Source organism: Metopolophium dirhodum, chromosome 3 (assembly GCF_019925205.1).
Source record: "Metopolophium dirhodum isolate CAU chromosome 3, ASM1992520v1, whole genome shotgun sequence".
Taxonomy (NCBI): Eukaryota; Metazoa; Arthropoda; class Insecta; order Hemiptera; family Aphididae; genus Metopolophium; species Metopolophium dirhodum.
The window spans coordinates 11,509,675-11,522,028 of NC_083562.1; the positions used below are offsets into that span (position 1 = coordinate 11,509,675).

The 12,354-nt window shown below is 29.5% G+C and overlaps 1 pseudogene; it reads left to right on the plus strand.

The window, feature by feature from the left end:
* The first annotated feature begins 6,951 nt into the window (after positions 1-6,951).
* On the plus strand, positions 6,952-7,997 carry LOC132940154 (uncharacterized; annotated as a pseudogene).
* Positions 7,998-12,354: the final 4,357 nt, after the last annotated feature.

Here is a 12,354-nt window from a genome sequence, read left to right on the forward strand (position 1 = left end):
AAAATATTCTTCTTTCGAATATTGGCGTTTAAAAGTTAAAAGTGTGGCACTTGGCGCAGTGGCGGCTTGAACTTTTTTTTTCTTGACTCACATTTAATATTTTTACACCAATCACTCTAAAAAAATTTTCACTGCTCTCCAAAAGGTGAATTCATAGTTTTTTTGTGGATAAGTTATGTCAGTTATAGGTATTTAATTGGTATACACAGTAAATATTATATAACCCTGTATCACCCCTGAACCAATTAATAATTGTACTTATATTACATATCAATATATGCATTACATTTAGAAAATATTATATAATAATACATTATATTCTAAATGTTAAGTATTAAATGTAATATTTTCAACAATAATCTAAACTAAAAATTTAATTTAATGATATTAATTTAAAAAAAAATTCATGTGATATCAGTTTGTACTTTGTATGCACTAACCTGTAGTTATTGAAAATTTCAAGATAATTTCTTATTTCTTACTTATTTTAACGGTTTAGAGTCAATTGCGAACATTGAGTGAATATAATAAAATGAATTAATTTGGATACATTATTAATATAACCATGAACCATGATCCTCATGAGAAAAAAAGTTAACCGGCTCCAACTTAGTAAATTTGAATATTTTTTTATTGAAATAATTGGAATTCTTTTAAAATAAAAGTAAATACCTAATAATTTTATTGTTGATACATAATTACCTAATATATTTTTATGATTCAATATCTTATTGTATAAAAGTTAAAATAGGTAGGTAATATATTTAAAAGAAAACAGAGACGGGAGCAAATTCAATTTAATGCATTTTGCATAATATAAACAAAAGTTAGGTATTTTGTATTTTATACACAAAAGTTATAACTAGTGCTAGGATTTATATGTAATAAAAAACCAAAATTATGTACATTTATATGTAATTAAAATGGCCAAAATCTGTAGTATAAAATAAAAAATATGTTAACGTGTTAAATTAAAATACAATTCTAAATCATTTTTTAATAATGCGATTCATTGTTTTTAATTTCTAATCAATAATACTACAGTACTACTACTACTAAACCACCAAAATTGTCAAAATGTACGAAATATGTATAATTAAAGCAGACATTTTACAAATTATGAAAAAATATGTAAAATTATATAAAATAAAATATTTATTTTTTATCTTTTTCATTGCAAAACATGTGAAACGAATCTATCATTTGCAATAAATAATTTATCATGTTGTAGTAAAAATATGTATTTACATACAAATCCCAGCCCTAGGTTTAACTGATAAGTAGTTCCTGGACTTATAAGCAATAAAAATCTATAAAATATGTAGATTCATATTATAATTATTTAAAAAATATGAAATATTATAATGTTTTTTACAAATTGTATTAAACTACGATTTTGACCAAAAATATTAAACCAGCTACCTAAATAGTGATGAACTGATAAGTCATGAAGACATTAAGTTACTTATATATTTAAAAAAGCTCTTTAAATTAGGTATCATAATATTTCTGTAAATTTTGAAATTAATTGTAATACTTAAGCACTATTTTGGGTAAAAAGTAAAAACAACGTAATATTTTGTTAATAGAACTATTTATAGTACTTACTTAAATGTAGTGAAAAAAGATTTTATATCTTGCGTTCGTCCTGCACCATTTTTAATGTTATTCAATTTACAAGCCTTTAAATGCTTGTTCCAATTCCATAAGTTCATTGAAGCCGGATGATTTTAATAATTCGGTGTTAAGTTTTCTTATAATTATAAATAAGTCTTTAAACATGATTAAAAAAAAAATTTGAAATTAATTATATTGTGTGAATGAACATTACAAACTTCAAACTAAAATGTCCAGAATCTCAAACAAAAAAAACTATTCAAAATATTTAGTTCGTTAAAGAAGGATTATTCGTATGGCACCAGGTTACCAATGTTTAAAAAATTGGGCTAGAGTTAAAATCATAAAATAATTTGAAGGGAGGTGTTGGCGCCCTCAGGCAAATGCGTTTTAGAAAAATAAAAAAAAAAATTTAGAAAAAAATATTATAGTAGTTATACACATTACAAAGTCTATACGAAAAATTCAACTAGTTGCATAAAAAAAAAAAAAAATTGAAGGAGGGTGTTGGCGCCCGCGGGCAAAAGCATTTTAGAAAACAAGAAAAAATTAAAATTAAAAACTTCAAACCAAAATGTCCAGAATCTTAAACAGAAAAAAACTATTCAAAATATTTTGTTCATTAAAGAAGGATTTTTCATAGAGCACCAGATTTTCAATGTTCAAAAAGTTTATAGGAAAATTCATCTGGAGTTACATAACAAAAAAAATAATTGAAAGATGGTGTTGGCACCCGCAGGCAAAAGCATTTTAGAAAACAAAAAAAAATTAAAATTAAAAATTTTAAACTTAAATGTCCAGAATCTTAAACAAAAAAAAACTATTCTGAATATTTAGTTCATTAATGATGGATTATCAAAGTGCACCAGGTTATCAATGTTCAAAAAGTATGTACAAAAAATTTAACTAGAGTTACATAACAACAAAAAAAAATTGAAAGAGGGTGTTGGCGCCCGCCAGCGAATGCATTTTAGAAAACAAAAAAAATTTTAAAAAAAATATTATAGTAGTTATACACATTACAAAGTCTATACAAAAAATTCAACTAGTTACATAAAAAAAAAAAAAAATTGAAGGAGGGTGTTGGCGCCCGCGGGCAAAAGCATTTTAGAAAACAAAAATAAATTGAAATTAAAAACTTCAAACTAAAATGTCAAGAATCTTAAACAGAAAAAAACTATTCAAAATATTTAGTTCATTAAAGAAGGATTTTTCATAGAGCACCAGGTTGCCAATGTTCAAAAAGTATATACAAAAAATTTAACTAGAGTTACATAACAACAAAAAAAAATTGAAAGAGGGTGTTGGCGCCCGCAGGCAAATGCATTTTAGAAAACAAAAAAAAATTTAAAAAAAAAATATTTTTGTAGGAATACACATTAAAAAGTCTATACAAAAAAATTCAACTAGAGTTACATAACAACAAAAAAAATTAAAAGAGGGTGTTGGCGCCCACAGGCAAATGCATATTTGAAAACAAAAAAAAATTTAAAAAAAAATATTATTGTAGGAATACACATTACAAAGTCTACACAAAAAATTCAACTAGTCACATAACGAAAAAAAAATTGAAGGAGGGTGTTGGCACCCGCAGGCAAAAGCATTTTAGAAAACAAAAAAAAATTTTAATTAAAAACTTCAAACTAAAATGTCAACTAGTCACATAACAAAAAAAAAAATTGAAGGAGGGTGTTGGCGTCCGCAGACAAATGCATTTTAGAAAACAAAAAAAAATATTATTGTAGGAATACACATTACAAAGTCTATACAAAAAATTAAACTAGTCACATAACTAAAAAAAAAATTGAAGGAGGGTGTTGGCGCCCGCAGGCAAATGCATTTAGAAAACAAAAAAAAATTGAAATTAAAAACTTCAAATTAAAATGTCCAGAATCTTAAACAGAAAAAAACTATTCAAAATATTTAGTTCATTAATGATGGATTATCAAAGTGCACCAGGTTATCAATGTTCAAAAAGTATATACAAAAAATTCAACTCGTCACATAACTAAAAAAAAAATTGAAAGAGGGTGTTGGAACCCGCAGGCAAATGCATTTTAGAAAACAAAATTTAAAAAAAAATATTATTGTAGGAATACACATTACAGTCTATACAAAAAATTCAACTAGAGTTACATAACAAAAAAAAAAATTGAAAGAGGGTGTTGGCGCCCGCAGGCAAATGCATTTTAGAAAACAAAATTTAAAAAAAAATATTATTGTAGGAATACACATTACAGTCCATACAAAAAATTCAACTAGAGTTACATAACAAAAACAAAAATTGAAAGAGGGTGTTGGCGTCCGCAGACAAATGCATTTTAGAAAACAAAAAAAAATTGAAATTAAAAACTTCAAATTAAAATGTCCAGAATTTTAAACAGAAAAAAACTATTCAAAATATTTAGTTCATTAATGATGGATTTTTCAAAGTACACCAGGTTATCAATGTTCAAAAAGTATATACAAAAAATTCAACTAGAGTTAAATATCAACAAAAAAAAATTGAAGGAGGGTGTTGGCACCCGCAGGCAAAAGCATTTTAGAAAACAAAAAAAAAATTTAATTAAAAACTTCAAACTAAAATGTCAACTAGTCACATAACAAAAAAAAAAATTGAAGGAGGGTGTTGGCGTCCGCAGACAAATGCATTTTAGAAAACAAAAAAAAATATTATTGTAGGATTACACATTACAAAGTCTATACAAAAAATTAAACTAGTCACATAACTAAAAAAAAAATTGAAGGAGGGTGTTGGCGCCCGCAGGCAAATGCATTTTAGAAAACAAAAAAAAATTGAAATTAAAAACTTCAAATTAAAATGTCCAGAATCTTAAACAGAAAAAAACTATTCAAAATATTTAGTTCATTAATGATGGATTATCAAAGTGCACCAGGTTATCAATGTTCAAAAAGTATATACAAAAAATTCAACTCGTCACATAACAAAAAAAAAAATTGAAAGAGGGTGTTGGCGCCCGCAGGCAAATGCATTTTAGACAACAAAATTTAAAAAAAAATCTTATTGTAGGAATACACATTACAGTCCATACAAAAAATTCAACTAGAGTTACATAACAAAAACAAAAATTGAAAGAGGGTGTTGGCGCCCGCGGGCAAAAGCATTTTAGAAAACAAAAAAAAATTGAAATTAAAAACTTCAAATTAAAATGTCCAGAATTTTAAACAGAAAAAAACTATTCAAAATATTTAGTTCATTAATGATGGATTTTTCAAAGTGCACCAGGTTATCAATGTTCAAAAAGTATATAGAAAAAATTCAACTAGTCACATAACAAAAAAAAAATTGAAGGAGGGTGTTGGCGCCCACAGGCAAATGAATTTTAGAAAACAAAAAAAAATTGAAATTAAAAACTTCAAACTAAAATGTCCAGAATCTTAAACAGAAAAAAACTATTCAAAATATTTAGTTCATTAATGATGGATTATCAAAGTGCACCAGATTTTCAATGTTCAAAAAGTATATACAAAAAATTCAACTTAAGTTACATAACAAAAAAAAAAATTGAAAGAGGGTGTTGGCGCCTGCAGGCAAATGCTTTTTAGAAAACAAAAATAAATTGAAATTCAAAACTTCAAACTAAAATGAGAAACCTGGGTGAAATAACACTAACCAAAAAAATACGATGGAAGCTAAATACTGCAATACATGTTAACTACAATCCACAAACTAGGTATTGTTTACATTATAATAATACGAATAGTTATTATGATCAGAGGTGTATCACCGTAATATATGTATAAGAAAATGTATAAAAATGATTGTAATTTATAATGGATGCAAAGAAATTAAATGAGAAAAACTCTACTATGTGATTGTTATTTATGAAGGACATAAAATAATGTTAAATTTAAAATAATATTGTATTTGGCTGGGTCCACTGTCAGTATTAAATTACGAACTATTAAGTCTAAATGCAAATATAAACATAGTCAAATATCTATCTATATTTTATAATTTGTTGTGGTAAAAAAATCATTAATTAATGTTGGCTGTATTTGAGTTTTTAATAACTATACTGGTACAACTCTAGCTGACAGTCTTTAAGACGTCTAGTTTCCTCTCCTATCCTCACCTTACCTCACATAACCAAATTAATAATATTTAAATATTTTCTTTCATTGTTATGTTTACAATATCGAATACCTTGATAGTTAGTAGGAAAAGATCATGGCAAAGCTCACGACCAGTGATGATAGTCGTCTATCATCACTATAGCTTCAACTAACCATAGGTTTACCAAACTAACCTTCGTATGACTTATTAGGAAACATTGAATAAAAAGACCCTGAGTTGCAGGTTGCTGAACTTAAGTGTTCGATTATCAAGTTGATTCTTTTATTGTTGACACCTTAATCCATGCTATGGATGGAGCCCATAGATAATAAAGATATGGATAGGCCACGCTTATGCTCAATACATTTGAGGCCGCGTTCCCAGAAGGGAAGGCAATTGAGGCTCCTATATATTGATAGTCGATACTCGATATAGGTATACTTTATTTGGCCTCAATTGTTCCCCTCGAAGATCGCTGATAAGACCATTATGTTATATCTCTATTATCTATGATGCAGCCATACCCAGCTCACTCGTGTAAACAGTGTGGGTCTGGGCCCCATACTCTGATATTAAAAGCCCAGCCCACCTTCATATTATTCTCTAAGCAAAAAGTATATTTAAGACAAATTTGTAAATCAATGCACAGTCTATCTATTGTACTAATATTTGTGATTTCATTAATTTTCAGTATTTTGTATTATTAGATTGGGAAAACATAAAACAATATAATTTACACAAGACTGTGGCTAACACAATCATACTTTGATAAAAGTATATCATATTATAAGTACCTTCTATATTTGAATTAATCGTTTTTTTTTCGTGTACTTTATTGGTGGACGGCACTTTAATTACGGTCCCTCAACTTACTGAGGCAACCTTGAGGCATTTCCTCTTAGGAAATTAATTAAATCCTCAAACATAACTCTTAATTTAAGAGTTTGTAACTAATACAATCATAATATAATATGAGTATAGTACATTTCGTAATATTTTTTTATAATATTTACCGTTAGTGAAATATTAAGTTTGTATTTCTAATATATTATATGTTATGATATTTATGAACGACACTTTCACCATAGCCCCTCGATATAGTAATGTGGCGACCCGGCACATCTCTTTTAGATAAATGATTAAATACTTAATCAAGTCTTCCAATTTACTAAACATTTATAAGTCCGGCTATTACGCTCAACGTGGACGCACGTAGTTGCCTATGAGCTCCGTTATCGCACTCGCAGTTCGATAATATGGTAGACAAAGTCCACGACACCGGTGGCGACTCACTCCAGACATATATGTCTAACAAACGCAATTTTTCAAATTTGTCAATTTCGCCAAAAGTTGCTGATAAAAAGTCAAAAAACTTTTCGTTACACCTAATCGGTATGCCGCCTTGTACTCTGATGATTCTAGTGACAACATATTTAATACATCCACCAACAGTGCGACAGTTTGCAACGAAAAATCAGGTCCTGCAAAACAAAATATCGAGCAGCCTACGCTCGATACACAAGTCGTCACGCCACCTCCGTTTTACATCTCCAACATCTCAAATTTCTCCGCCTTCACAAATGAGCTAACAAGGTTGACCGGTCCAAACGCATTTACCTGTAAGTCTACTAAATCATAACTGATCGTATATCCCAGAGGCGTACTCAACTACAACACTATTCTGAATCATCTCAATAATATACTGATTCCAGTTTTCATACTTTTCAAGCTCGCGTTAATCGCTCATTAAGAGTCGCAATAAGAAATCTCCGCCGTTCCACATTGTGTACGGAAATTTCTGTTGCATTGTCGGAAGAAGGACATTCTGTGAAACAAGTTATCAATGTCCAAGATAAAAATAGACGCGGTCTTCCATTATTTTTTGTTGATTTATATCGTCAGAATAATAACAAAGATATTTTCAATATCACTTCGCTACTTGATACCAAAGTTATAATCGAAAAACCTCATCTGTCCCGCCGTGGTCCACCTCAGTGCCATAATTGTCAAGCCTACGGCCATACCGATAACTACTGTCAACATGAATCTAGGTGCGTCAAATGCGGTGGAGACCACCGCTCCGTGAACTGCACAAAGGACCGAGCTAGTCCAGCCAAACGCGTGCTCTGTTCTGAGGTACACACGGCCAACTACAAAGGATGCCGTGTTTATCAATCCGTTACAAAAAAACGCAAAAATACAAATGTACCAACGCCTTCAAAGTCTTCGTCAAACGATGTCCCAGGAGATCATGCTCGGCAGCTTCCAAGGAAATCCTATGCTGCAGCGACCAAAACGGTAACCTCTTCCGTGGAATCCATCACAAATGTTTTATCAGAATTTATTTCTAATTTTAACTCTTTAATTACTCCACTAATTAATCTCCTTACCGAGATTGTCAATAAACGTTTCCGTCCATAGTGTACAGGTTTTTCCCTTTTTATCTATCTTTTCATCGTATATCAGACCATACCTACAATTACTTATCTTTATTTACTTTAGTTTATATAAACACGTTGCTATTTTATCTATTTGTATACATTTTGCTCATGCTAACAAATATCATTAATTTTATATGTCATACTATATTTTATACCAATTGTAATTATCCATAGTACTTAAAAATTTTAATTATCATGTTATAATGATGTTAAAAATTATGCAAACTTTCAATATCCCTAGATTTAGATAGCCTTAGGCTAGGAAAGTCTTATGTTTAAATAATAAAAAAAAAGAAAAACTAAACATTTTTATTTTGTAGATAATTTGAAGAAAAATTTAAAATTGAAGAGAGACTGTGTGAATCAACAAAATTTTTGGTATGAAATGTTTATTTGAACACCCGTTATAATGTATTATATTGAACTTGAGTTAATTTTTTATGATGTACTATAGTAAACATTTGAACATTTATTACAATATACGTATATTATACATAGATTTCAAGTAAGATTTTTTTAGTTTTAATTTTTTAAAAGTTACCTACCTACTACTATACAAGACACTTAATTTTTATATTTTGAAGCGATGTATGTTTTGGATTATTGAGATCTATATAAACTAAATTTCAGACCCATAGTTTAGTATTTAAAGTTTGTATGATCAAAGTCGTGGAACCAAATTTTATCAGACTCTACTAGAATGTTAATACATTGTTAATACACTTAATACATTTTCCTAATAATTTAACAGAAATTATGGAGCTAATAATATAGAAATACCTATATTATGTCACGGTCCATAGTTCATAGTTTTGTTTCATTTATAATAATAATGCTTTTTAATATACTTTTTCATAAATTAATATTTATTACAGTTGGCTTTTATGATTTGTTTGAACTATTAGTAGGTACGTATTTTTTTTGGGAGATCCCTATTATTACAACACCGTTACCAATATGCGTTTTTTTGGGGTTAGTTAATATAATTGCATGTTTTCATGATTTCTTTGTATTTATGCTTATTTTCTTAAAATTTTTTTATATTTTCGGTTCATCCGTTACCTATACTTACCTCCCTACCTACCAAGTGTGTAAATAAAGAATTTTTTTTGTAAACCAATTTGAATTATAATTTATTGATTTAAAAAAATTTTAATAAAAACGTTTTCATTCAGTATTTTTTTGAATTTTAAGTGCATATTTTTGAATATTTCAGTGCATATATTTGCCTGTTTTTAGTGCATACATGCAGGCAAATATTTAACACTTTTTCATTGCATTAAATTCACAGCCCTGCTAATTACTTTTACTTCCAATCGTAATAACTACCACAGTTAATTTTAATGTCAAATTGTCAACAATCAACTGCTTCTTCAACTTGATAACACTAAGAGGATGTCAGATTTTTAGCGCACCATTTATTTCTCTCTCTGACCCAATCATTGTAGTGTTTTCTTAATCGTACATTTGGTATGCTACGCGTGGGTCAAAGATGGAAAATAAATAGTGCGCTGACATCCCAACCGGCCACAAGTTTACACGAGTGAGCTGGGTATGGCTCCATCATAGATATACTCTGTCCCACGAGAGATCATGCCGCGCACCGACCAAAACTAGTCCCCCCACGCTTCATACCCGTCACTGGGGAACCAGTTTCGACAGCAGGGTAACGCAGGGGGATGCGCAGAACCGGCATGTTCTCTCGTAGGACAGAGTATAATAAAGATATTGATAGGACATAATGGTCTTATCAGCGGTCTTATTATCTATGGGCTTCATCCACAGCATGGATTAAGGTGTCAACAATCAAAGGATCAACTTGATAATCAAACACTTAAGTTCGGCAACCTGTATCTCAGGATCTTTTTATTCAAAGTGTCCTAATGAGTCTTAAGAAAGTTAGTTAGGTAAACCTATGGTTAGTTGAAGCCAAAGAGTCAATAAGGCTTTTGCAATTCAAGATCTTTTCCTACGTATTCGGCATTGTTAACATAACTATGCTACCTTTACACTTTTTCTTCCCCCGTCTCTCACAGCTATATACAGGTTCAGCCACTCTCATTCCACACCTCCATATATGCTCGATATTCTGTCTATCCATCTCTTCTTCAGTCTTCTCGTCCATCATTTCTCCCCTAAATTAACTTCTATAGTCACTCTCACTATCTCTTATCATACTGTGACCGAACCACCTAAACTATTCTCTCTTGTTTTCACTACAATATGTACACTAACCTACACTACCCTTAATTAATTAATTTCTTATTCTATCCTCTTTTGTACCTTAACACCTTACTTATTATTCTCATATCTGCTACTCTCACTCCACTTACCTACCCTAACCTTACATTTCTTTTTCATCTTTCCCTTTCATACACCAAACATTCTGAAATCCTGTTGACCCATTTCCTTATCTTCACCATATCACACACTTCCTAATTCCTATTCACTCAGTCTCTAGTTACCTACAAGTCATCGTACTTGATTATCGTTGAAAATATTTAAATATCATTGAACGAATTCCCTACTCGAAAAAATTGCTTAAAAAAATATCATACCTCACCAATTTTCTAATTTTGAACACGACTTTATTGATAGCCCGAATAGTGTTATACCAGTATAGTTACAATACAAATATTGAAAATTTTAGGGCAATACATTCCCTGAACAATTAACTATAATAAAAAAAAACCTACTGAGAAATAAGAAAATACATACCCCGTGACGGAATTGAAATCTGCTACGAAACTTAGTCTTCGAAACACTGAAACGTTCACACATTTCAATCTGTTTATGATATATTATTCCCAGTTTGAAAATGTTCACTGACGAATACCATTTATGAAATAACACGCATCTTATGCAGTAAAATGTTTTACAATATTCTAATGACCTAGTTACAGTCTACAGATATTATATAAACCTACCAATAAAATACCTAATATTAATTTTTATTACACAGAGTTTGTATTTTTAAATGTTGTATTTAAGGATTTATTAGTTTTATTTTTACACCTAACAAAAATTACATTTATTCACAAGTCAGTTATCAACTAGAAGTCGACTACGAGTAAGACAGCGTTTGGATTGTTCGGACTGGCGTATAATTTATTATTATTATACATTGCGCCTTTGGTAAGCAGTAGTAAACGTATATACTTCTACGTTACTTAGTTAACAGATTTTCCGCGACAATAAATATTTAATTCAAGTCTAAAAAGTAAATGTAAGACCAAAATAATATAAAAACAATTTTACGTATAAACATTGACTCTTCCAGTGAAACCTAGCTGTACTGCAGCACACGCTGTCGTCGAAGAAACAGCTATCTTTATCCGTCTACATCTCGCTAATTGAAATTTATCTAGTATACAATACTAGTATCTTTATGATCTGTAATATATTCTGGTGTTCGATGAAAAAGATTGAAATAAGATAAAAATACATATTTTTTTGGTTTTGAATATGAAAGCTGTGAGATGATCGATATGAATTTCGTGAGAAATCTACTAGAAAACTGAGACGAGTGTGTCGAATGAAATAAATTAAAAAATTGGTTAACACAACAATCGGTTAAAAATTAATTTAATTCAAATAATGAGATGAACCTTATTAGATCCTTTAAATTGTCCAGAACAAGCCCCCAGTTGTTGGTCGCATGCCAATTTTAACCATATACTAGACCACAAGTTTATAGACATTCTATAATGTATTCTCCTGCCGGTGACACTGTTGGGGAAAATATATTTTATTAGTAATTAAATTACGATACGAATTATAAATTACGTAGGTAAATGTCCAATACTCGACTAACAGAATTAAAATTAAAGAATGTGATATACCTAGGTAACCTATCGATCGATTCTAAAATAGAAACTTAACCTAGGCACAAATAATATCACAATATCAAATAGTGAAATGTGAAAATTTGAAGAAAATTTCCCTTAGGTATATCCCGTAAAACCCCCCAAAAATACGTACGTTTGAGTTGTTCTCTAGGTATGATCTGCTATGTACTTACAAACCATATTAAATAACATTAATCATTATGTATTTTCTTATTTTATTAGGTAGGTATAAAAACCTACCTTCCTACTTATAAAAGTATTGCCTAATCATTGATTTCAAATTTTAAAAATTATTCTACTATAACAATAAATTAACAGTTGTAGGCAAAGTATTATAATTTAAGGTATTTTTCATAATTTTTGTACACCT